The 13,112-nt window shown below is 43.0% G+C and overlaps 1 protein-coding gene across 1 annotated transcript in view; it reads left to right on the top strand.

The window, feature by feature from the left end:
- The first annotated feature begins 4 nt into the window (after positions 1-4).
- LOC121399013 (interleukin-9 receptor-like) overlaps positions 5-13,112 on the top strand; it is a 36,568-nt gene continuing 23,460 nt past the window's right edge. The window contains exon 1 of the mRNA XM_041578766.1: positions 5-201. The gene's annotated coding sequence lies outside the window, so the exon portion shown is untranslated. The remainder of the gene's footprint in view (positions 202-13,112) is intronic.

Genomic DNA, 13,112 nt, shown 5'->3' on the forward strand with positions numbered 1-13,112 from the left:
CCGAGCAGCTTCTTCAGTTCAACTGACTGGTGTGGGAAGTCCTCGGTATATAAACTCTTCCACTAATCCAATCACAATGGATCATAAATCCTTACGGAGCTTCCTTCGTCATTACTGCCTTGATGCCTTAGAACAATATATGAAAAGAGAAAAGAACCCCACTTATAACCAACAGGATATTGCAGTAATCCCAAATTTGAGGTGTGTTACCTTATGAGTAATAGACAATAAATTAATTGAAGAGATGTGAGTGCCAATTAGGGCATGTATCGATTCCTTACCCTAACAAACATACATTGAATCAAAATCAAATAAGAACTCAATTGATTTTAAATAGGTGCTAATCAATAAATATATATATATATTTAGGTATAGGACCTGTTATCCAGAATGCTGGATTTTCCTGTAATTTGAATCATCAAAATTTTGGTTGGTTAATTATCAAACTCCAAATGCCAAAAACCCTGAAAAAATCGAGTTTTTTTTTTAGTATAAAATGCTAATTTTTAGCGGGGAAAAACACCCATTTTTCAGGATTTATTATACCCTAGGGATGTCCAAACACAAAAATTCGGCATCTCAGACTTGCTGAGGTTTCATTTAAGTCAATCTGAAGATTTCTTGGTTTTCGAGCAAAAATTAGAAAAAAATCTGAGTTTTTGGGTGGAAAATCAAAAAAAGATTCTTTTGGGGGGGATTTTTTGGGTTTTTTTTAGCACACATAACATTTTCAGGAAAATGTATTGATACATAAAGGGAAAAAATCTGTGCGGATCAGGTCGGAGTATTTTACAGAAAATAATTAGATAAATTTGGACTTTGATAAATGAGCCTCCCCGTGTTCTAGAAAATCATGTAAATATTAAATAAACCCAATAAGCTGGTTTTGCTTCCAAAAAGGATAAATGAAATCTTATTTGGAATCAAGTACTAGATACTGTGTTATTATAACTGAGAAAAGGGAAATCAGTTTTCAAAATTTGGATTGTTTGGATAAAATGTAGTCTATTGGAGATGGCATTTCTGTAATTCAGAGCTTTCTGGATAACGGGTTTCCAGGTAACTGATCCCATACCTGTATAAGATGGAAATGGCCAGTTATGCAGAAAAACTTTTAATAACTAGCCCATTGTGTCAAAGTATGAAAATATTATTTATCATTTGTTTATAGCAAATCATTGTGCTTCAGATTTTTTTTTGATTAACACTCATGTCACTATAGTTGTAGCTTCAGCAATGTTGTACCTATATCAGTCCATGACCAAAAAGAGAGCATTGTTCTGCTTCAGTACTCTTTTCTCGTGTCACTTAGTTCTGATAACTTCCCACCTTAGTTTCCACTTGTGTTCCTCCTTGTGTTCCTCCCACAATTTGTATTTTTTACTGGGCCCACAATGCATGTGGGGAAAAGCACAAATAAAAAGGGTAGGGGCATGGAGAAGATTATTTCATGAGCAAAAAACAAAGTAGAGACCTGTATAGGAAACAAAGGGGAGGCTTGCGCATACGTAAATACGAGAGAATGAGTGGGCAGTGCCACCCATTGGAAAGTCCTGATCATGAACACTGACTCATTACTGTATGCCTGCAGGCAGTGCACCATCTAGTGTTAGTGGAAGTGAATTGCACTTTACAAGGCAAGGCTTGCACTGCTTTCAAGTATTGAGTCTGTTCAGGATTCTGCCAGTCAGTGTTGCTTCCTTCTCCCTAACCAGAATTGAATGAGTGACATTGAATAAACCCTTTGTATTAACTACATACCTTTTACTCAAGGGAGTGTTGGGTTCATTTACTAACATTTTTTTTGCCAGGAGTTATGTCTGATGCAATTGCATTAAAATTCATGCAATTGTGCTTGCACTTCAATACAAATTGGACATAATTGAGCTGACATCATTTCTGACGTGAGAGTAGTGTGTGCGTCTAATTTTGGGGACGAGCGTGCAATGCGACGGGATGTCATGGGGCGTGAGCATGCGGCAACTACCTGGAGTGGAGGAAAATAGGTCCAGACAAGGGGTAGGCAGGCAGAGGAGATACATGCCCAGCACCTGCTACAGAGTTGCACCTTAGGCACATTCTTCTGCTTTCCCCTAATCATAGCACCCAACATTTTGGAAATAAAAAGAGGGACAAAAAAAATTGGAGCGTAGCATGGCGAATTTTTTTTGACCATGCCCATTTTTGTGGCCACACCCGCTAATTACCATGTTCATTTCACAAAATTTCGCAGGTTATTAAAGTTTGAACATATTTCTGTGTTTTTTTCAGTTATTACAGTTTTGCTAACAAAGGTGAATTGCCCTTTAAGCTAACTTTTCACAAGGGACCTATTATCTTATATTGTTGCAATTACTTATTTGCTTATCTAGATACATTTGAATTGTTACAAATGTATCCTTTTTTTCTGCTGTGGCTGTTCTGGGTTCTCTGTCAAAAGCCAATTAAGTTAGAAATGTTGTTTCTTTTTCTGGCTGTTCAGCACTGAGAAAAACGGGACATTCTAGTACAAATGAGGGACTGCAGGTTGAGCTGTCAAAAGAGGGACTGTCCCTGTAAAAACAGGACAGTTGGGAGGTATACCTAATTCGGGTCCTGGGAGTTGGTGGTAGCTCCATAGTTCACCTGCATCAATAGGTGCAGCAGCACACAATTTGAGGTAGGAGGGATGAAGCAGTGCCAAATACAACTATACACAAGTATCTTTACTGAATATGATAATTCATGCAACTGACTGCAGGGCCCGCATCTGCAATGTGGTAAATAAATTACCTATCTACTGTTGATGAAGACTCCTGAAAGAACAGGTATGGGACCTGTTATCCAGAATGCTCATGACCTGGGGTTTTCCGAATAGGGGATCTTTCTGTAATTTGTATCTCTATACCTTAAGTCATTAGAAATTATTTAAATATTAGATAAATCCAATAGGCTGGTTTTGCCTCCAATAGGGATTAATTATATCTCAGTTGGGATAATGTACAGAATATTATTACAGAGAAAGATTAAATATTTTTTTTAAAAATGGAGTCTATGGGAGATGGACTTTCCATAATTTGGAGCTTTCTGAATATCTGCATCTTCATTCCTTGACTACCTGATTCCGCGAGTGCATCTTTTATGCAAGAGAGTACTTTATTAGCTAGAGTAGCCACTGACTGACACTCCCTGCAGTTGCTGAGTCTGTTACACCCACCAAAAAACCTGAATTCTTCTCAATTATTATAAAGCCCCTCCCCCCATACAATTAATTATGTTCATATCTATCAGTCATTTTTTCCCAAGTGCATAAACTTGCATTTAACATAATTAATCTCATCTGGCAGTCTCCTATTCAGTCAAATCTCTCTGCAAAAAGGCAACATCCTGCATGGAAAGTACAGTTTTGTACAATTTAGTATCTGCTTAAATAGAGACAGAACTCACAATGCCAACCTCACGGTCAGTTATGAACAAATTATAAAGCAAAAGACTCAGGTCAAATCCCTGCTGTCCACTAATACTGACTCATTGACATGGATAAAACTGCACTAATCTTTAAAAATGTTCCATTTATCACCACTCTATGTAATCTATCCTTCAGCCAGTTTTCTGTCAGTACAAATATTATGTTCCAGGCCAATATTACTTAAAGGAGAACTAAATCCTAAAAGTAAATATGGCTAAAAAAATCTTTATTTTACATACTGAACTTATTGCACCAGCCTAAAGTTTCAGCTTGACAATAGCAGCAATGATCCAGGACTTCAAACTTGTCACAGGGGGTCACCATCTTGGAAAGTGTCTGTGACACTCACATGCTCAGTGGACTATGAGCAATTGGTGAGAAGCTATGCTTAGGGGTAATCACAAATTTACAAGTACAAAATGAGGCTTGTCTGTAATATAAGCTGATGCTACAGTGCTCATTATTATATGTTGCTAATTGCACTGGGTAGTAATTACAGCTAGTAATAATCTGTATTAAATAGTGATGATCCTTATATTGTGACATTTTTATTCTGTATAGACAGTATATTGTGAGTATAGCATATGCAGTGAATTAACAGAAAAGAAGATGGGGAGCTTTCTAACTTACTTCTTTAGTTCTCCTTTAATTTCACCAGTAACCTTCTGTGTGCTACTGTATCCAATGCCTAATCAAACTAAATCACACCCCCTGCCATCCCAGAATCTAGGTATCTGCTCAACTCCTATGGGAAGGTCTATTACACATGTAACCATGCTGTCACAACCGCATAGTATTGAGAATTAAAATGTATTTGAATCTCTTACCCATTATTACACCCTCCAAAAGCTTTCCTACCACCAATGTCAATCTGAGAATGGGATCCCTTTTTGAACAGAGGCACCACATTAGCAATTCGCTAATGAGGTTTGTCAATCACAGAGCTGAGCCTTTCTAGTACCCTGGTTTAAATACCACCCTGGACTTGTGTTCTAGTTTTTTTTGAACTTCCCCTTGAGATAACCAGTCATCCTTTTTTTATAGTTTATAGTCTAAAATACAAGCTAAAAATATAGAAGCAGCGGAACACTATAAAACACTTCTTTATTATCAAAGTATTGCACTTAAAAATAATCCTTGTCAATGCAGGCACTCAGTAAACCACTCTTATTCTATAAGTCTTTTTTGAAGGGGGTGCAATCTAGGTCTACCGCAACCCAACCCCTCATGCCCAAAACAGGCAAAATGAGGAGTTGTCAGTTTTTATGTACATGCACAACCAATAAAGAACCAAGAATCCAGGTGGGTAGTAGATATATGAAACAGATAACATGTTTTTAATTTTACCATTGCCCTTTAGATTTCCATTCAGTCAAATGTATTCATTTTTCAGATTATCCCACTTGCTAGCATCATGCTTCCTCCCACTCGGTCTTCGTCATCTTTTCTACTATTCACTTTTAAGACTCTATATTTAATTTATGCTACCTTTTCTCACACCTACTCTTGTATCCACAACTTCTAAAAAAACCCCATCATATCTGCTCTTGTTTCTCCCCAAACTCTCCCACTCATGAAAACCTCAATGCAAAATCCAAACCACTAAACCACTAACTTGAATTTACTTTACATTGTAATTTCCCTTTCTGAAACAGACCCTAACGTTATGGTACAGGCTGTAATCATTGAAAAGAGTAAGTTATGTTCCTAATGCATGCCTTCTAGGAGGGAGGTACATTTATTTCTTAACACAGTTATACAGTCAGCCAGCATATTCAGCATTGATGTACGATAGACAGGTGCATATATAAAACAAACAAATACCAATTGATATGTTTCTTAAAGTGACACTGACACCATAGTACACTTTTAACTGTACTATATATGGGATTAGATAGTGTAAGATAAGCAAAAGATATTCTCAGCACTGCCCTTTTAGTTTGTCAAAAATCCTCTCTTGGGTATACCGCTATCCCAATATCTGGTAATAAATTAAAGAATGAGGACTGCACTTCTCAATAGCAAAAAAACGCTGTGGTTGTGTTTATTTAGGGCTACTACACGACACGTTTCGGGTCATTACATACCCTTTCTCAAGTATGGGATTAGATAGTTTTATGTTATACTGTGTAAAAATATATATATGGTTTAAATTTCCTCTAAATAACTGAGGAAAAGTTATTACCTGTCACGATCTCCGCCCGGAGCAGGTCCAAGAGCTCCGGGCGGCGCGTCCCTCCTTGCCGGCGTCGCTCCCAAAATGGGACGTCGGCGCAAGAGCGTCAATGACGTCACAATGGCGCCAAATTCAAAATAAAAACGCCAACTAGACGCCAGAATGGCGCCCAAGTATAGGATTACTTCCCTAAAGTGTATCCTGGGTTTCCTGTGTGCCTATTTGCCTAATTCTTGTTCCTGATCTGTTTCCTGACCCTTTGCCTGGACTTTGGACTTTGTTGATATCTACCTGCCTGTGAACTCTTGCCTGGATCCTGACTATTCTTCGATTAACCCTTTGGACACCGCGACCTTGTTCCCTCAAGAGGGCTTCCTCCTTGATCCTGACTACCTCCCTGGAGGGAGCTCCCGGCTCCCTGACATTATACTTGGGCCATGGATCCCACTGAGGAAGCTCAGCCAGATTTCGGCAGGGCCTTTCGAGGTCTGCATACCCGCATGGAGGCGTACGAAGCTCGGCAAAATTACGTTGGACGCACACTGGAGTCGATCTTGGAAAAGTTATCCATGCTCACTCCGACTACTCCAACGCCGATAACACCCACGCTAGCTGCTGCCGATATGGCTACACAATCCTCCACTTCTGGTCCGTGAATTCCTGCACCGCCTCTCTACAGTGGCGACCCTCAAGCCTGTCGTGGTTTTGTGAACCAGTGCCAGATTCGGTTCGCCCTGCAACCTGCGGAATTTAACTCTGAACGAGCAAAGGTTGGTTTCGTAATTACTCGTCTGGCGGGGAAAGCACTCGAGTGGGCATCTCCGCACTGGGAGAAGGAGTCTCCCTTAATTGACGATTCCAAAGCCTTCCTTCATGAATTCCGGACGGTGTTCGATGCTCCCGGTCGGGTGGCGACCGCTGCTTCTCGTTTGTTCCAAATCCGCCAAGGAAATCGCAGTGTAGCGGAATATGCCATTGAGTTCCGTACCCTCGCTGCAGAGACCTGCTGGAACAATGATGCCTATCATGCTGCCTTCTACAATGGACTCTCTATCCGCCTCAAGGATGACCTGGTCTCCCGTGAATTACCCACACAGGTTGAAGACCTCATTGCTTTGTCGGTCAAGGTGGACACTCGTCAGAGAGAACATCAAGCTGATAGGGACAGAGTCAAGAAATTTCAACCCATGTTGGCTCCTCGCTTTCAAAGACCGCTGTTACCTCCTACCCCCCCAGCAGCCTTCTGTTATTCCTCCGGAGGAACCTATGCAAATCGGAAGAGCTCGTCTCTCTGAACAGGAGAAACTCCGGAGACGTACGGCTGGACTTTGTCTCTACTGTGGGGGTCAATCTCACTTTGCCAACTCCTGTCCTGTGAAGCCCACGAGTTCTGTCCCCCGAGGTATTTCTAGGGTAACTCATGTAGGGGGCACTACTCCGAAGTCTCAAGAGAACACTCACAGGTTTCTCCTTCCATTACAGATTCGCCTAGCCACTAAGACTATTTTAGGCTCTGCTTTCATTGACTCTGGAGCTGCTGGGAACTTCATGGACGCTCAATTCGCCAAACACATGGAAGTTCCCTTATCCCCATTGTCTACTCCTCTCCGAGTCACTGCCATTGACGACAGACCCCTGGAGGCTGAATTTATCTCCATGACGACTGGGGAATTGCCTGTGCAGGTTGGGACGCTGCATAAAGAAAGACTTTCGTTCCTAATTATTTCCTGCCCATCCGTTCCAGTTGTGTTGGGTCTCCCTTGGCTGCGCCTGCATAATCCTTCCATTGATTGGTCCGCAGGACAGATTTCCCATTGGAGCCCATTTTGCCAGCAGCACTGTCTTCCTGCTGAACCCCTCCAGAGGGTGAATATCTCCTTGTCTGATCTGAAGACTCTACCCCCCTTTTACAAGGAATTCGCTGATGTGTTCTGTAAGAAGTCTGCAGAATTCCTTCCTCCTCATCGACAATACGATTGTCCTGTCGATCTCCTGCCTGGAACCATGCCCCCTAGAGGTCGTACTTATCCTCTCTCTCCAGCGGAGACCACTGCTATGAAGCAGTATATCCAAGAAAATCTCCAGCGGGGGTTTATTCGCCCTTCTACTTCTCCTGCCGGGGCTGGATTCTTCTTCGTGGAAAAGAAGGATGGAGGCCTACGTCCTTGCATCGACTACCGGGGTCTTAATAAGATTACGGTTAAGAACCGGTATCCCTTGCCCTTGATTGCCGAACTCTTCGACCAACTGAAGGGGGCTAAAATCTTTACTAAGTTGGATCTCCGTGGGGCGTATAACCTTATCCGCATCCGGGAAGGTGACGAATGGAAGACAGCATTCAACACTCGGGATGGGCACTATGAGTACCTCGTAATGCCCTTTGGTCTCTGCAATGCCCCCGCTGTCTTTCAAGAATTCGTGAACGACATTTTCCGGGATCTCTTGGGAAAGTTTGTGGTCATGTACCTTGACGACATCCTGATTTTCTCCAAGGACCTTTCAAGCCATCGTTCCCAGGTGAAGGAAGTCCTCTCTCGTTTGAGGAAGAACTCTCTCTTTGCCAAACTGGAGAAATGTGTGTTTGAAGTGTCCAAGATCCCTTTTCTGGGTTATATCATCTCCCCAGAGGGTTTCGAGATGGATCCTGTGAAAGTGTCTGCAATCCAAGAGTGGCCCCTACCGCTGAGCACTAAGGCAATCCAGAGATTCATTGGTTTTGCCAATTACTACCGGCAGTTCATAAAGGGATTCTCTTCTCATATTGCTCCTATCCTGGCCCTCATCCGAAAAGGGGGTAAACCCAGCTCATGGCCCCCGCCCGCTATAGAAGCTTTTCAGTCCTTGAAGGATGCCTTCACTTCTGCTTCGGTTCTCCGCCATCCTGATCCAGAGTTACCTTTCTTCATCGAGGTGGATGCTTCTGAAGTTGGAGCCGGAGCTATCTTGTCCCAAAGACATCCCTCTGATGGGAAGCTGCATCCATGTGGGTATTTCTCTAAGAAGTTCTCTCCTGCGGAGCAAAATTATGATGTAGGAAATCGAGAACTCCTGGCGGTTAAGCTTGCCTTAGAAGAGTGGCGTCACCTCCTTGAAGGTTCCTTGATCCCAGTCACGATCTACACAGATCATAAGAATCTTGAATTCATCCAATCTCTCAAGAGGCTGAATCCCAGACAAGCAAGGTGGTCTCTCTTCTTCTCTCGATTTAACTTCGTCTTGACTTTTCGCCCTGGCTCCAAGAATCGGAAGGCCGATGCTCTGTCTCGAAGTTTCACTCCGGTGGATCGTACTCCTGAAAGACTAGAGCCTATTATTCCTCCTGTCAAGATCATCGCTTCCTTGTACCCTCAATTCGCTGACCAAATCCTGGCTGGTCAATCTTCTGCTCCTCCTGATACTCCCATTGGGATGGCGTTTGTCCCCTCCGAGTTACGTCTGCCCATTCTTCAACAGACTCACTGTTCCAAGCAAGCTGGACATCACGGTCCAGAAAAGACTCTTGAACTCCTTCGACGTTTAGTCTGGTGGCCGACTATCCGAAAAGATGTCAAAGACTTTGTTTCTGCCTGTACTGTTTGTGCCACTTCCAAGTCCAGCCATTCTCGCCCCAGTGGGTTACTACAGCCGTTGCCTGTTCCCTCTCGTCCTTGGACGCATTTGGCAATGGACTTCATTGTTGAACTTCCTCCCTCCTGTGGGAACACCGTGATTTGGGTTGTCATTGACCACTTCAGCAAGATGGCCCACTTCATCCCTCTACGGAAGCTTCCATCTGCAGTGGAGTTGTCACAGTTGTTCATCCAGTTCATTTTTCGCCTGCATGGCTTCCCAACTGAGATCGTTTCTGACTGAGGGTCTCAATTCACGGCTAAATTCTGGTGTTCCCTGTGCAAAGATCTAGGTATTAATCTTCAGTTCTCCTCAGCTTATCATCCCCAGACTAATGGAGCGGCTGAGCGAGTGAACCAAGCCTTGGAACAGTTCTTGAGGAACCACGTTTCCCTTTGTCAAGATGATTGGTCTGATCTCCTCCCGTGGGCGGAATTTGCTCATAACAATGCCTGCCACGCTTCCACTGGAAGGTCCCCATTTATGTCTGTGTATGGTCTACATCCTCTAGCCTTCCCACAAGACTTTGTGTTGTCTGATGTTCCGGCCGCTGATGACCATGCAGCCCACATGTCTGCTATTTGGGCTGCAACCAAGTCAAACCTGGAGAAGAGTGCTCTGGTTCACAAGTCATTTGCAGACCGTAGACATAGACCCTCTCCTCCCTACAAGGTCGGTGATAAAGTCTGGTTGTCTTCCAGGAACATTCGGTTGAAGGTACCATCTCCTAAGTTGGGTCCGAGGTTCGTAGGTCCATTTCCCATTTTGGAGGTGATCAATCCTGTGGCTGTCAGACTTCAGCTTCCCCCTGAGATGCGAATCCCCAACGTGTTTCATGTCTCCTTGGTGAAACCCGCCACCTCCAACCGCTTTTCCGTGGTCCAGCCTTCCCCTCCTACTATCTCTGTGGATGGCCAACAAGAATATGAGGTGGAGAAGATCCTTGACTCCAGGATCTCCAGGGGCTCTCTTCAGTACCTCATCAAGTGGAAAGGCTTCGGCCCTGAAGAATGCTCCTGGGAAGGACGCTCTGATGTCCATGCTCCTCGTCTGGTGAGGGAGTTCCACTCCAAATTTCCCCAGAAGCCAAGTCCTGGTGGTCCGGAGGCCCCCCATGAGGGGGGGGGTACTGTCACGATCGCCGCCCGGAGCAGGTCCAAGAGCTCCGGGCGGCGCGTCCCTCCTTGCCGGCGTCGCTCCCAAAATGGCGGCGCCCATGGCCGCCACGTGGGTAGCGGCGCCGGCGCGATGACGTCAGCGCGCCCAAGTCAGCGCAAGAGCGTCAATGACGTCACAATGGCGCCAAATTCAAAATAAAAACGCCAACTAGACGCCAGAATGGCGCCCAAGTATAGGATTACTTCCCTAAAGTGTATCCTGGGTTTCCTGTGTGCCTATTTGCCTAATTCTTGTTCCTGATCTGTTTCCTGACCCTTTGCCTGGACTTTGGACTTTGTTGATATCTACCTGCCTGTGAACTCTTGCCTGGATCCTGACTATTCTTCGATTAACCCTTTGGACACCGCGACCGTGTTCCCTCAAGAGGGCTTCCTCCTTGATCCTGACTACCTCCCTGGAGGGAGCTCCCGGCTCCCTGACATTACCCTATGCAGTATTCCACGGCACTTGGCAGTCACAGATCACTCAGTCAGTGCTCACTGTTAGGAACCACCAATTCCCACATCCAAATTCTCAAAGCAAACTCCAGGGCACTAAGTAAATGTCCATATCTTTATTGCATCAGAGTAAAATTTTGTATAATATGGCCTATTCTTAGCAACTTTGCAGCTGGTGTCTATGTTTTATTTTGTATAGTTTTTGAATAATCAGATTTTTTCCTCATAGAGTTACTTTGGGGCAATTTCGAATTACATTTTATTTTTGGTCAAAACTCACAATTTCTAATTTAAAACTATCAACTCAATGTTGAATTTGAATGTGAGATTTATTACAGTCAGATCCTTAAAAAATTGTATTAAATATTCACCACCTAAAACTTGCCGAGTTCATGTAGAAGTCAATGACAGGGGCCCTTGAACTATCTAAAGATGTTAATAGTAGTGATGAGCAAAATGTATGTGCACAATATTTAAGGTTTTTTAGTTTGAATTTGATTTGAATTTTCGGGTCTGGACTATTCCAATGTGTCATGCAACTCCTAGAAACAGGTCAAATCTCTGTATGGAAGCGCAAAAATGAATACTACGCTGGAGTACCCTTAAATTTGTATATTAAAGTGCCAAGTGCAACACACTGTGATGTATTAATTACGTAAAATGTATTTAAAAAAAGTGCCATGTGCTGTAGACCCTTCAGGTAAGTTAGACCAAGGATGGTAAATCAGCCCACCTCTGGTGAAATTGCCTACTCACCAGATTTTCAAAGTATGTTCACATCAAGCAAACTGGTGCTGACTCCAACGTGGCCTTGAGTATTCACGCAATGTTCATGAAAAGAAGAAATAAATTAAAGTGCAGTCTTATTTATTTAAAATTAATGTGCCCCAGCAACGGGTTATACTCACAAGATGACATGAAATCGAAAACGTTGTACAATTAAAACTGCTCCCGATCCTTAAGGCGTTTCACGTGGAGCACCACGCTTCTTCAGAAGGAAAATTACTAACCCCACCCTCAATCCAACCATCGAAAAATTCAGGTTTAATATACTTATGGTGAGCTATTTGTGGCAGCATTTGCATATGGAATTATATGGCCAATCATAAGCACATATGTAAAAAGGGCAAGGGAACTGCTCTCTCCAATGTTGCCAACTATACCTTAAACCAGGGGTCCCCAACCTTTTTTTTCCTGTGAGACACATTCAAAAATAAAGAGAGTTGGGGAGCAACACGGGCATGCAAAAAGTTCCTGGGGGGCCACATAAAGGCTGTGATTGGCTATTAGGTGGCCCCTATGTGTACTGGCAGAATCCCGGAGGCTCTATTTAGCAGTACTCCTGGTTTTTATGCAATCAAAAGTTGATTACAAGCCTGGAATTAAAAAATAAGCACCTGCTTTAAGGCCACAGGGAGCAACATCCAAGGGGTTGGTGAGCAACATGTTGCTCGCAAGCTACTGGTTGGGGATCACTGCCTTAAACCATGGACCTACCTATATTGAAACCATTTTACAATAAGGCAAGGGGCCCCATGCCAACTAACAACGCCCCAAGTCCTAAAAACACAAAAGTTAAAAAAGATTAAAATTGAAAAAGGTTAAAAAGCTGCCAAGTCTAAGTCTATGTTTAAACCATGAGGTTGTAAACTATTCAGCTCAAAAATCCAAAAGTTCTCTCTTTGCCTCAGCCTAATAAGTCTGTCTCCTCCTTTAATTCCACACAAATATGGAGAGCTTCTACCTGTAGCAAACCCTTTTTGCTGGGTAGGGTGCTTAACAGTGAAGGGACCATCCACCTGTGATCCAAAACAAATGTAGCAAACCAGGTATACTGTAGCACACCAAACTTGAAGATGTGCATCTTGGCCCCAAAAAGTAGATACATGCAAGGCAACGTTTCTGACCCCACTGGGCCCTTACTCAAGTCTAGTGATATAGTGTAAAACTCCTTTAAAACTGGCAGGAATTTGTTCAAGAACTAAAAACATTGTACCCTTAGAATCACTATTGTGGCTCTCTTTATAATGTCTGGAAACACTATGGTTCATTTTAGCTATCCGGATATTGCGGATGTGCTCACTGATTCTCCTTCCTACAGTTCTTTTGGTTCTACCCACGTACATTTTTTTTGCAAGGACATAAAATCAAATATACAACATAAATAGAGGAAAAATTAGTAATTCTATTCTAGGAAGTTCATCGCTTATATATTTTTTGGGCATAACAAATGAGCAAGCACCACATCTACTTGGCATTTGAA

The sequence above is a fragment of the Xenopus laevis genome, chromosome 9_10S, assembly GCF_017654675.1.
Source record: "Xenopus laevis strain J_2021 chromosome 9_10S, Xenopus_laevis_v10.1, whole genome shotgun sequence".
NCBI lineage: Eukaryota > Metazoa > Chordata > Amphibia > Anura > Pipidae > Xenopus > Xenopus laevis.